At 54.4% G+C, this 14,390-nt stretch overlaps 1 protein-coding gene across 1 annotated transcript in view; it reads left to right on the forward strand.

Moving 5' to 3' along the window:
• Nucleotides 1-14,390, forward strand: part of P2RX3 (purinergic receptor P2X 3) — a 149,809-nt gene that overhangs the window by 92,812 nt on the left and 42,607 nt on the right. The gene's annotated exons all lie outside the window — the stretch shown is intronic.

Consider the following 14,390-nt stretch of genomic DNA (forward strand, 5'->3'; position numbering starts at 1 on the left):
GGGTATATGAACAGGATGGGGGCTATATGAACAGGATGGATGGGGGCTATATGAACAGGATGGGGGTATATGAACAAGATGGGGGTATATGAACAGGATAGGGGTATATGAACAGGATGGGGGTATATGAACAGGATGGGGGTATATGAATAGGATGGGGGTATATGAACAGGATGGGGTATATGAATAGGATGGGGGAATATGAGCAGGATGCTGGTATATAAGCAGGATGGGGGTTTATAGCAGGATCATATACAAGGCAGGAGGATCATTACCAGGATGGGGTACCTTAGTAGAGAATTTGGGGACATTACCCCCATAACAGTGTCAGCAGCAGATCCTCGCCCCATAACAGTGTGTCATGACCACATTTTTTTGCTTAAAGTTTTATTTTCCTATTTTCCTCCTCTAAAACCAGGGTGCGTCTTATAGTCCGGTGCGTCTTATAGTCCGAAAAATACGGTATATTTAGACTCCATGTGATGATAATATTTGGTCATGGTATGGCGGCATTATTTTGCAATGTATAGTAGTATTATTGGTCTTGGTATGTTGGGTGCTGTTCAGTATCACTATGTAGTGTGTATTATTTGGTAATTGTCTGACTAGTTTGTTGATGCATTACTAAAAAGAAATGTAGATATTTCTAAATTTGTATTATTAATTATTTTTCCGCCGGCAGTAAATGTATCAGTAATTACTGTGAGACACTTTGGTAGGACTATTTGTTAGTACTGTTTACTCTGGAGATCTTTGGTTTGTTGGCTGACGTGCTCTGCGAGCTTCAGGCGTCGCACACAGTCGCAAAACAGGAGGACAGGCGCACAGCACGGCCTTGACTGGTCCTCTGCAGATGGGGCCGCTCCCAGTAATAGTCTGCTTTATGGACTGGTAGATGTATATAGCCTGGCCAGAATAAAGATTAATTCATAATTTGTGCATATATGCCCCCCCATAACTTGTATGCCCTCCCACTGGCCCCTAGTAACTTGTATGTTCCCCCCAGTAACATGTAAGCCGCCCCCAGTAACGTGTATGCTGTTTATTATGTTAAGATTGTATTGTATTTTTTTAATGGGGGGGCCATTCAGACTTTTGATATAGGCCCCCATGATTTCTATGTACACCCCTGTTTAAAGCCTTAGCCCTAGGATTAGAGACAAGAATAGGGATAGTGAATTAGTGTAGCTCGGCCAATATTTTTCACTAAATCTAATTTCAGAAGTGCTTTCAGCCATGTGTACAGTGGTCAGATAGAAATGCTATTAGCAGACCTCACTAGACACATATGCTTTATTTAAATTTTCCAATCCCACATAATGTGCTTTTATCTAGCGGTGCCTCACATTCTACACTAGATCTGTGATATTTGCTATAGAAAATAACTGACTGCGTGTTAATGGATTACATTACTGGTATGTTTGCTTCCTAAAACTATAACCAGTGGGGTCCACATCCGGGCGTGTGTCCGATATGATGAATATTTTATGAATATGAAAAGCTCCTTTAATTTGTGATATCTGGGAATATACAGCACTAAATGTGGAGCATGTTTTCCTTAAGGTACCGTCACACTAAGCGATGCTCCAGCGATCCCACCAGCAATCTGACCTGATAGGGATCGCTGGAGCGTCGCTACACGGGTTGCTGGTGAGCTGTCACACAAGCAGATCTGACCAGCAACCAGTGACCAGCCCCCAGCCAGCAGCGACGCGTGGAAGCGATGCTGCGCTTGGTAACTAAGGTAAATATCGGGTAACCAACCCGATATTTACCTTGGTTACCAGCGCACACCGCTTAGCGCTGGCTCCCTGCACTCCTAGCCAGAGTACACATCGGGTTAATTACCCGATGTGTAGTCTGGCTATGTGTGCAGGGAGCCGGCATTGACAGCGTGAGAGCGGCGGATGCTGGTAACGAAGGTAAATATTGGGTAACCAAGGAAAGGGCTTCTTGTTTACCCGATATTTACATTGGTTACCAGCGTCCGCAGAAGCCGGCTCCTGCTCACTACACATTCAGTTGTTACTCTCTCATTGTCACACACAGCGATGTGAGCTTCACAGCGGGGGAGCAACAACTAAAAAATGGTCCAGGACATTCAGCAACAACCAACGACCTCACAGCAGGGGCCAGGTTGTTGCTAGCAAAATCGCTGTTACGTCACAAAAGTCGTGCCTCAGCAGCGATGTTGCTAGCGATGTTGCTTATTGAGACATGGCCTTTACAGTGCTGCAGATTACAGCATTATATCATGAAGATGGACTAATGAGTCATTGGATTTTGCAGTCCAGTAGTGAACTACAATGGGAGAGAGACTGATTAGGGATCCATTGTATAAAGTAGCAGCACTATACAATGGTACACAGAGTGACCTAGGATCCTAGAATGAAGTTCCCTCACTATACAATGGCACACAGACTGATCAGGGCTCTATTGTTTGACTTTCCAGCTCTACAGTATACAATGGCAGAGAGACTGATCAGGGATCCATTGTTTAAAATTCCAACACTATACAATGGTACACAGAGTGACCAAGGATCCTTGAATGAAGTTCCCTCACTATACAATGGCAAACAGAATGACCAGGGCTCCATTGTATGACGCTTCAGCACTACATAAGGCTATGTGCGCACGCTGCGTTTTTTTGACGCTGCGTTTTTGTGCGTTTTTGGCCGCTAAAAACGCACAAAAACGCACCTGCGTCGAAAAAACGCATAAAAAAAGCATGCGTTTTTACCGCGATTTGGTGCGTTTTTGGCTGCGTTTTGCTGCGTTTTTGATCTCTGCGTTTTGCTGCGTTTTTCCAATGCATTGCATGGGCAGAAAACGCAGAAAAACGCAGGAAAGAATTGACATGTCCATTTTTTTTTTTCAAGCTCAAAAACGCAGCTTAAAAAAACAGTTGTGTGCGGACAGCAAAAATGAAAAGTCATAGACTTTGCTGGGTAAGCAAAATCATGCAGTTTTGAGGCCAAAAACGCACCCGAAAAACGCGCAAAAACGCAGCGAAAAACGCACTGTGCGCACATAGCCTAATGGCACACAGAGTGACCAATGATCCCTTGAATGAAGTTCCCTCACTACACAATGGCACACAAAATGACCAGGACTCCATTGTATGAAGCTCCAGCACTATACAGTAGAACACAGAATGACCAGAGCTCATTGTCTGAAGCTCCAGCACTATACAATCACACCCATAACAACCAGGGCTCCATTGCATGAATCTCCAGCAATATACAGTTGTGGCGCCCTGGACAAGCCAGGTCGTCACAGATACTACAACAACACACCCCACATCCCGGTTAGGCACACGGAAGTCAAACAAAAATCCTTGTTGCCTCCCTCCAGGGGCTAATGTCCACACCAGGTGGTGGGCCAGGTGGTTGGCCCCGCCCACCGAGGAGTTCACAGTCCTGGAGGCGGGAAAAGGAGTCAGTTCAGATTAGTTTTGTGAGTGGAAGAAGGAAGTGGCAGGAGAGGAGACTGACCGTGTCCGGGTACGTGGCCCGGGCACCTACAGCAAGGTTGGCAGATGGTGGTGACCGTCTGCAGGAGAGGCCGATTGGAGTAAACCGTAAGGACCGGGGACGGGCGGTGGCCCGCCGGTACCGGACCGGGGAACGAAGAGAAGCCAGCACCATTCGGCAGGGCTTACGGACCCCGACCAGGCTAGGAGTCGCCGTAAAACTGGTCAAATCCATTAGCGAAGGGAACCTCCGGAGTTTCCCAGCAGTCAAGACCCGATTGAAGGCAACAGCTCACACCGTAAAGGGAAACACAGTCACCGCCAAGGCTACAGTTCCCAGGGCCAGAGCCTGCGGGCAAAAGGGGCTCCCTTAGCATCCATCCAAGCTGGGGAGCGGGTTACCGGTGGGAAGCCATCAGTACCACAAACAAACTAAAGGTGCAGGGAAAGACAGTTACCATCAACCTACTGGGAGCAGAAACCACCGCAGCCGTCAGTGGGCCCCGTCCATCCAGCCGTGTGTTTTACCAAGGACTTTGCATTCGTCATTGGCTGAGTGAGTACCACCGTGCCGTGCGGCACCGCGCTGCCCCCGCGACCCTGCACCTCACCAGGCGCCGTAACCCGCCTGCTACACATCCCTCCCTCACCGGGCCCCTGGACAACCAACCCCCCTACCCACAGAGGGGAAAACAACAACTGCGCTGCTCCCTGTCATCGCTCCCGGGATCCCCGTCCAGAGCAGCGGTGGTGTCACAACCTCACCACAACCGTGGGTGGCGTCACGGACAATCAATCCCCAAAACCATTCCCTTTTTCACTCACGGGCGAGGAGCGCCGCTCGAGTCCCCGGGATCCGGCCCACTGCTCGAGCCACCGACCGAGCAGCAGCAGCAGCAGCCGGACCCGAGCAGTGGGTGAGCGCAGCGTCCCCTCCTCCGTCCGCGACAACTTGGCGTCACGAACAGGATCTTACCGCTCTGCCGTCTCGTAGAGGTGCGCCTTGTGACCGCCGGAGGTGTCCAACCGAAAATTTGGAGAAGCCGCCATTTTGGGCGCGAAAAGTCCCCGCTCGAGCGTCTTCCCGAGTAGTGGAGGCGCGAAAGCCAAAACCCCGCCCCTGTAGAGGAGGAGCCGGAAAAAGACTAAGGGGGACGGAAACAAGATGTCTGCGCCCGACGGAGCCGCTGGAGGAGCGGCGGTGGCACCCGCGGATGGGAATGGTCCCGGCCGCACTGGCGGGAGGTGCCGTGGCCCCAGCTCTCGCTCAGGTGATGCCGTTCGCCTTGCCCTATGTGCCCGGAGCTACCTGGCTGCCGCAGTATGATGGGAAACCTGATGCGTTGCAGGTCTTCCGGAAGAAGCTTAGCCCGCTAATGGAATTGCACCCCCTAACTGATAAGCAACGTGCAGCGGTAGTGCTGGGGCAGCTAACCGGCGCGGCTGAGCAGGAGGCGGAGACCTGGGCCGAGCGGGACCGGTCCTCTGTAGCCACCATCTTTGAGAAGCTACAGACTGCCTTTGAGACCCGTACCGAAGCCGAGCTGCGGATGCAGTTTTACCAATGCCGGCAACGGCCCGCGGATAGCATTCGGGACTACGCCTTGTGTCTGCAAACCGCCCTCCGCACACTGAAGCGGGTAGACACCATCAACGATGCGGACAGCAACAAAATGCTAGTGGAGCAGTTTGTACAGGGGATGAGGTCCTCGGAGGACCGCAAGCAACTCCGGCTATGAGCCCTAGAACACCCTGATGTGGGATTTGCCGTGTTAAAGGAACGGGCCATTAAAGCTCTGCAGCCTCCAGCATCGGAAGTCCCTGAGGCAGCCCCATGGCCAGCTGAGACAGCTCCCGTCGTGGTGGCCCCTGTCCTCCCAACACCTCCGGTACCTGCAATCCCAAGCAGAATGATGGAGGAACTGGCTGCCCAAGTCGGCCGCATGGATGGGGACCTCGCCAAGATCGTCGCCGCACTCCAGCCTCCGACCAGGTCCCAGCCCCCGGCGAAGATGCAGCTCACCGACAGCCCCGAGGACGTCCCCTGGATGCAGCGGAGAAGGGCCAATGACTCACGGTATGGACCCCCGATTTGTTACAGGTGCAGCAAGCCCGGCCACTACTCCCGACGGTGTCCGTTAAACGAGCAACCCCTGGGGCCACGGGCCAATCCTCAGGAGTAGAACCCATGGCCCCCCAGACTGGCGGGACCGGTACATCGGAGCCCGGCCCATCATCCCCCTGGCCGTGGACGGCATCCCGCTGATGGCTCTCCTGGACTTGGATTTCAGGTAACCACAATACCATACACACTGTATCAACGGTATTGGGGGAAGGACGAACTTGCCCCCCCAGATGGCAGCATGACACTGATTGCCGCTGACGGACTCCCATTGACCCAAGTGGGGTACAAACAAGTGGCCATGACTGTGGGACGAGCTGAACTGCAGCACCAGGGAATGATTGTGATAATGAATGAACCCAGTGATCATGACCCGAAAGTAGTGCTAGGGACTAATGTGATGGAGCACTGCATGAGTGACGTGCTGACCCTACTGCAGCAGCTGGCCGCCACAGCGGCAGGGAGCCGACAGAGAGCTGTGCAGCGTGAGATCCGGGCCCTGGTGTATCGCCAGCATGTGAACTCGACAGGAGGAGAGATTGGGGGAGTGAGAGTGATGGATGCGGCCCCTTTGATTGTGCCTCCCAGGAGCGAGATGATGATTTGGTGTAGGGCAGTGGTAGGGCCCCAAGGGCGAGACTATCCCACCATGATAGAGCCCATGCCCTCCGAACACTGGCCCACAGTAATGGCCGCCCGAGGGGTGATAGACGTCAAGAAAGGGAGAGTGCCCGTGAGGGTGCTGAACTGTGGGTAGGAAGAGGTTAGGCTTCCCCGGTACGCTACCCTTGCCAAGTTGCTCACTCTAGATCCCCACACCATCCACAAGGCCGTTCCCCCGATCTCACCGCCTACTGCCAGTCCTCACCCATCCCTGGGGGAGTTAGACGAGTGGTGTCGAGAGCTACACGTAGGCACTGACGATACCCCTACACATCACAAAGAAGGGGTATACCGGGTGGTACGGGAGTATGAGCGAGTTTTTAGCAAACATCCTCTAGATTTTGGGTAGATTAAAGGGGTCCAACACCACATCCCCACCGGTGAACACCCCCCTATTACAGAGAGGTACAGGCCTATTCCCCCTGCACACTACCAATGTGCCAAAGACACGTTGAGGAACATGAAGGAGGCAGAGGTTATTAGGGACAGTTGTAGTCCCTGGGCCGCCCCGTTGGTGTTGGTTAAGAAGGAGGATGGCACCATGCGGATGTGTGTGGATTACTGGAAGATTAACCAGATAACGCATAAGGATGCTTACCCTCTGCCCCGCATTGAAGAGTCCCTGGCTGCGCTGAGAACCGCTAACTACTTTTCCACCCTTGACCTCACCAGCGGGTACTGGCAGGTGGCCGTGGCGCCAGAAGACCGAGAGAAGACTGCCTTCGCCACTCCTATGGGACTCTGCGAGTTCAACAGCATGCCGTTCGGGCTGTGCAATACCCCCGGAACCTTCCAACGGCTGATGGAATGCTGTCTGGGACACCTAAATTTTGAGACCGTCTTGCTGTACTTGGATGATATGATTGTGTACTCACAGACGTATGAAGCCCACCTGGAGCACCTAGCCGAGGTGTTTGCGTCCCTTGCTAAGTATGGGATGAAGTTGAAGCCCTCCAAGTGTCATCTGCTGAAGCCCATAGTGCAGTACCTTGGACATGTGGTGGGTGCGGAGGGTGTCGCCCCCGACCCCGAGAAGATCACCGCCATCCAGGACTGGCTGAGACTGACCACGGTGAGGGAAGTGAGGCAGTTCCTGGGCCTGGTGGGGTATTACCGTCGCTTCATCAAGAGGTACACGAAGATGGCTGCCCCCATGCAAGACCTCCTCGTGGGACAGACCAAGGGTGGTAGACCCCTAGGAGCCCCACTGGTGTGGGAAGAAAGGTATGAGGAATCCTTCCGCCAGCTGAGAGCGGCCCTGACCGGAGAGGAAATCCTAGCGTACCCTGATTACAGCCACCCATTCATCCTCTACACCGATGCCAGCAATGTGGGCTTGGGGGCTGTCCTATCCCAGGTCCAAGACGGAAGGGAGAAGGTGATTGCTTATGCTAGCCGAAAACTCCGACCGACTGAGAGGAACCCTGAGAACTACAGCTCTTTCAAGCTTGAGCTCCTAGCACTGGTGTGGGCTATCACCGAGCGGTTCCGCCATTACCTGGCAGCAGCTAAATTCACCACTTTCACGGACAATAACCCGCTGACCCACCTGGACACAGCCAAGCTGGGCGCGTTGGAGCAGCGGTGGGTGGCCAGGCTAGCCAACTATGATTTCACCATCAAGTACCGGGCCGGCCGTGCCAACGTTAATGCCGATGCACTCTCTCGGATGCCCCACCTGTCGGAAGAAGGGCCCGAGGATGACGACCTCGAAGAGATTGAGTTGCTTGCGTTTCACCGGCTGTCAACTGAGAAGGTGCATGTCCATCAACAACGGGTGAACCTAGACCCGCTGCCCAGTCAGGAGTGGCAGGAAGCTCAGGACCAGGCACCTGCTGTCCACCTGGTCAAGACCCTGGAGGAGCAGGGCTCTGCTGGGATAGACCCTGCCACCCCTGCCGAAGCTCAACACCTGTGGCGAGAACGGACCCGGCTGTACCTACACCAGGGGAAGTTGTATCGTGAGCTGATTAATCCGAAGACCCATGAGAAGATCCGCCAGCTGGTGATTCCCCAGGCTAACGTGCCCACCGTCCTGCAAGCATACCATTATGGTGCTGGGCACTTCGGGTGGAAGAAACTGGAGATGTTGTTGAGAGAGTGGTTCTATTGGAGTGGAATGCGGGAATCTGTGGAGGCCTGGTGCCGAAAATGTGGCCCCTGCGCTTTGAGAAGGAAGGATGAGGCCAGCCAGAAGGCACCCCTACACCCGATCATTACGCATCAACCGCTGGAGCTGGTTGCCCTTGACCATGTAAAGCTCACCCCCAGCCGAAGTGGGTACACCTACGCTCTAACCATTGTAGACCACTATTCAAGGTTCATGGTGGTTGTCCCAGTTAAAGACCTAACCGGCCGTACCGCCGCTAGAGCGTTCCAGGCTTATTTCTGCCGACCACATGGGTACCCTGAGAAGGTGCTTACCGACCAAGGTCCGGCCTTTGAAGTGGAGGTATTCCAAGAATTCTGCCAGTTGTACGGTTGCAAGAAAATCCGGACCACGCATTACCATGCCCAAACCAACGGCATGTGTGAAAAGATGAACCACCTGGTCCTGGACCTCCTTAAGACGTTGCCGCTAGAAGAGCGGAACCTGTGGCCAGAGAAGCTACCTGACCTGGTCGATATGTATAACAACATCCCTTCCAGCTCGACGAAATGCACTCCAGCATACCTGATGTGGGCTCGCCCCGGCCGGCTACCAGTGGATTTAGAAATGGGGTTGGAAGCCCCGGAAGCGCTCCCTTCGACAGCTGAATGGGACACTCGGCGGAGGGTGCAGTACCGACAGGTCCAGGAATATGTTGAAAAGAACTTGTGCCGGAGTCGGTGACAACAGGAGCAGTGCTTCAACAAGAAGGCGTCTGCCGGTCCCTTCCAGCCTGGAGATGTAGTGCTGAAGCGAAAAAGAAGGACCCACAAGCTGGATGATCAATGGGAACAAACTCCATATGTTATACAGCCCACAGGATGGGAGAATGGGAAGGCTTACCAGATCAGCCGTGACCAAGGGGGGACCTTGGCCACGGTTTCCCGAGACCATCTAAAGAGGTGCCCACCAGCATTGAGGATAGCGGATGAAGCTCCAGTTCCCAGACCAGCGGAGAAAGAAAAAGACGTAATCCACACCATGATGGGTGATTTTCCAGCAGACTGGCCTACACAGAACGGCGCGGTGATTCTTCCAGTGATACTGTTCCCACAACCCGTGGATGAGGAAGTGATGGAAGTGGTCAACCACGAGCCAGTGCCCAGGGATGTACCTGTACCCAGCTCCCTTATGCCTCCGCCTGCCCCACACGATAGCAGGGAAGAGGAACTGATCGTTCCCTCTGCCCCACTGCCTGTCACCACTGAAACCGGACCATGGAGGTCCACTCGTCCCAACCTAGGTAGACCCCCACTTAGGTATAGGGAAACTACACTTTAAAAGGGGGGGGGGCTTTATGTATTGAGTGTACAGTTTGGAAGTTTTAAAATGATAAGCAAATCAACCGAAGAAGTAACCTGATTGAGGTTTTGATTGAACCGGCCGTTGCCGGCAACTGTTGTCCCCGTAGGGACCTCTTGAAACCATTGCGTAGAAACTGCTACTGACAAGCCTGAGAACTTGCAGGGCAACCACAAACTTAGTGGAATATAAATAAAAGTGTTTTTGGCTTGAAACCGCTACCGCTTCCGGAGAGGCAGATTTGGGAGGATGGGCCTGGAGGAAAGGGATGGCCCAGGCCCGCCACTACCGTAACCGGTGGCGATCCTCCGGGGGTTCAGGGGTCCCCCATGGATGTGGGTCCCCTGAAAGAGACAGAACCCGCTCGGGCAGCCTGGGGATGGACTGGGGTCAAGGGGTGCTGCCCACTTCTTAGGGGCAGCATCAGGGCCAGATTATTTGGGTGGGAGAAGAGCGGAAGCCGTAACCGTTTTAATAAACATATACCGTTAGTAATGTTTAAGAATGTGCCTCCCGTTGTGGGAAGGTTGAAAAATGCTTGTGTTTTTACATGTTTTTACTCTTTTGCAGTTAAACAAAAATAAAACCGGTGATGGACGGGCAGCCCGCGGACGGTCTGCATTTTACTAAGGGGGAATGTGGCGCCCTGGACAAGCCAGGTCGTCACAGATACTACAACAACACACCCCACACCCCGGTTAGGCACACCGAAGTCAAACAAAAATCCTTGTTGCCTCCCTCCAGGGGCTAATGTCCACACCAGGTGGTGGGCCAGGTGGTTGGTCCCGCCCACCGAGGAGTTCACAGTCCTGGAGGCGGGAAAAGGAGTCAGTTCAGATTAGTTTTGTGAGTGGAAGAAGGAAGTGGCAGGAGAGGAGACTGACCGTGTCCGGGTACGTGGCCCGGGCACCTACAGCAAGGTTGGCAGACGGTGGTGACCGTCTGCAGGAGAGGCCGATTGGAGTAAACCGTAAGGACCGGGGACGGGCGGTGGCCCGCCGGTACCGGACCGGGGAACGAAGAGAAGCCAGCACCATTCGGCAGGGCTTACGGACCCCGACCAGGCTAGGAGTCGCCGTAAAACTGGTCAAATCCATTAGCGAAGGGAACCTCCGGAGTTTCCCAGCAGTCAAGACCCGATTGAAGGCAACAGCTCACACCGTAAAGGGAAACACAGTCACCGCCAAGGCTACAGTTCCCAGGGCCAGAGCCTGCGGGCAAAAGGGGCTCCCTTAGCATCCATCCAAGCTGGGGAGCGGGTTACCGGTGGGAAGCCATCAGTACCACAAACAAACTAAAGGTGCAGGGAAAGACAGTTACCATCAACCTACTGGGAGCAGAAACCACCGCAGCCGTCAGTGGGCCCCGTCCATCCAGCCGTGTGTTTTACCAAGGACTTTGCATTCGTCATTGGCTGAGTGAGTACCACCGTGCCGTGCGGCACCGCGCTGCCCCCGCGACCCTGCACCTCACCAGGCCCCGTAACCCGCCTGCTACACATCCCTCCCTCACCGGGCCCCTGGACAACCAACCCCCCTACCCACAGAGGGGAAAACAACAACTGCGCTGCTCCCTGTCATCGCTCCCGGGATCCCCGTCCAGAGCAGCGGTGGTGTCACAACCTCACCACAACCGTGGGTGGCGTCACGGACAATCAATCCCCAAAACCATTCCCTTTTTCACTCACGGGCGAGGAGCGCCGCTCGAGTCCCCGGGATCCGGCCCACCGCTCGAGCCACCGACCGAGCAGCAGCAGCAGCCGGACCCGAGCAGTGGGTGAGCGCAGCGTCCCCTCCTCCGCCCGCGACACAGTGGCACACAAAGTGACCAGGACAGACTACATTGTATGAAGCTCCAGCACTATACAATGACCAAGGCTCCATTGTATGAAGCTTGAGCACTTTATAATGGAAGACAAAGTGGCCAGGGCCTCATTGTTTGAAGCTCCAGCACTATACAATGGCACTCAGTCACCAGGACTCTATTATATAACACTTCATGGCCTCTGTATGCCTCTATACATGCTCTGTTATTGAAAATTGCCTTCAGTGACATAATTGTCTATTGGTTGGTTCCAGTATTACAGTTTCCATCTACTGGTGTGAATGTACCTCACCTACAATATCTGTGAAGATTTGAAGTTGTTGGTTGTATTCTTCACCTAACCAGGTTAACGATGCAATTACTCTTATTATTGTTCCTTTCACGATCTTACAGTTACTCTGGGTAGATGGTCTAAATTAAATGCCCCTGTCCACGAGATCCCAAACTGGGACCGGTAGTTCCACTGCCCCTGTACCAGGCAAGTCTCCCAACTTTTGGTTGACCCACTGCTGACTATCGCCCGCTGGTATGGTCTGCAATCACAGCTTAACTCCTCCCAATGAAGGTTACCATGACCGTAGCACGTGTATTCAGCTCATCCAGCTACCAGCTTGGAACCCGGGTTCAAGCCCAGATCCCGGGAAACACCCTCCCAATGCTTACTATGCATTGGTGGAGGCAGGGGCGTAACCATCGCGGTCGCAGAGGTCGCCACTGCGACCGGGCCCGCAGGGTTATAGGGGCCTGGCAGCCGCTCTGCAGAGCCGGCTGCCGGGCCCCTATGTGTAGTGCCACTATGTAGTGGCCGACTGCGCGACCGTTAGGGGGCCGGCCTGTGAGTCAGGGGGGCCCAGTGTCTGCAGGGGGGCAGAGGGGCCCCTGACCTGCTGCAGAGGAGATGTGCTCCTGCACGGCAGACGGAAACCATCCCTACCAGGACCTGCGATGATGTCACGCCCATGTGACTGTGTGGGAGGAGACACAGGATGCCGGGGAGAAAGCAGGAGAAGATACTTCGAACACATGAGTGGTAATGAGAAAAGAGGGGACATGAGGGGAGGGGCTGCAGGGTGAGTGGGATATGAGGGCTGCAGACTGTGACAGAAGCATGTGAAGGGTGCAGAGTGTTTGAGAGGGGTAACTTTGGGGTACGGGCAGGGTGAGATATGTGGGTCAGGGTGTGTGTGTGATATGGGGGTGCAGGCTGTATAGGGAGCAGGGTGTGTGACATATGGGGGCAGGGGCATAACTACCGCAGTCGCAGGGGTCAGAAGGAGCTGAGAGGTACTTGTTTTTTTATTTTGCTGGCTGCATGACACATATAGGCCCGGGGAAGCTGCCTGCATGATACATGGAGGCCCTGGTGGGGCTGGCTGGCAGGCTGCATTACACATAGAAGCCCTGGGGGCTGGCTGCATGACACATGGAGGCCCTGGGGGGGCTGGCTTCATGACACATGGAGGCCCTGGGGGGGCTGGCTGCATGACACCTGGGGGGGGGCTGGCTGCATGACACATGGAGGCCCTGGGGGGGCTGGCTGCATGACACATGGAGGTCCTGGGGGCTGGCTGCATGACACATGGAGGCCCTGGGGGGGCTGGCTGCATGACACATGGAGACCCTGGGGGGGCTGGCTGCATGACACATGAAGGCCCTGGGGGCTGGCTGCATGACACAGGGAGGCCCTGGGGGGGCTGGCTGCATGACACATGGAGGCCCTGGGGGGGGCTGGCTGCATGACACATAGAGGCCCTGGGGGGGATGGCTGCATGACACATGGAGGCCCTGGGGGGGCTGGCTGCATGACACCTGGGGGGGGCTGGCTGCATGACACATGGAGGCCCTGGGGGGGCTGGCTGCATGACACATGGAGGCCCTGGGGGGGGGCGGCTGCATGACACATGGAGGTCCTGGGGAGGCTGGCTGCATGACACATGGAGACCCTGGGGGGGCTGGCTGCATGACACATAGAGGCCCTGGGGGAGGCTGGCTGCATGACGCATAGAGGCCCTGGGGGGGCTGGCTGCATGACACATAGAGGCCCTGGGGGGGCTGGCTGCATGACGCATAGATGCCCTGGGGGGGCTGGCTGCATGACGCATAGAGGCCCTGGGGGGGCTGGCTGCATGACACATATAGGCCCGGGGGAAGCTGGCTGCATTACACATGGAGGCCCTGGTGGGGCTGGCTGCATGACACCTGGTGGGGCTGGCTGCATGACACATGGAGGCCCTGGTGGGACTGGCTGCATAATACATGGAGGCCTGGGGGTGTTGGCTGCATGATACATGGAGGTCTATGGGACTGCATAATAAACATGAAGGACACCTTATACATAGACTATAGCAGCGCATTATACATGGAGGTCTATGGGGCTGCATTATAATACATATAGGACTATGGGGGCTACATTATAATATATGGAGGACTATGGAGGCTACCTTACACATGGTCTGTGGGGGTGCATTATAAAGCATGGGGGACTGTGGTGCAGTATAAAATATGGAGAACTATGGGAAATGCATTATAATACATGGAGGACTATGGGGGTGCATTCTAATATATAAAGGGTTATGTGGGACCCTTTATACTATATGGAAGGCTATGTGGGGGCCATTATAGTATTTGGAGAACTATATATGAGGGAGGAAAAAGATACAAGTATGGGATGGGAATGTTTTGTGCTGAGGGAAAAGGGCTCTTTCCCATGCTCTGCTATACATCTCTCAGCACCCAGCTTTCCCATGCTCTGCTATACATCTCTCAGCACCCAGCTTTCCCATGCTCTGCTATACATCTCTCAGCACCCAGCTTTCCCATGCTCTGATATGGGAAAGCTGGGTGCTGAGGGAAAGATG

This window comes from Anomaloglossus baeobatrachus, chromosome 5, assembly GCF_048569485.1.
Source record: "Anomaloglossus baeobatrachus isolate aAnoBae1 chromosome 5, aAnoBae1.hap1, whole genome shotgun sequence".
In the NCBI taxonomy this organism is placed as follows: Eukaryota; Metazoa; Chordata; class Amphibia; order Anura; family Aromobatidae; genus Anomaloglossus; species Anomaloglossus baeobatrachus.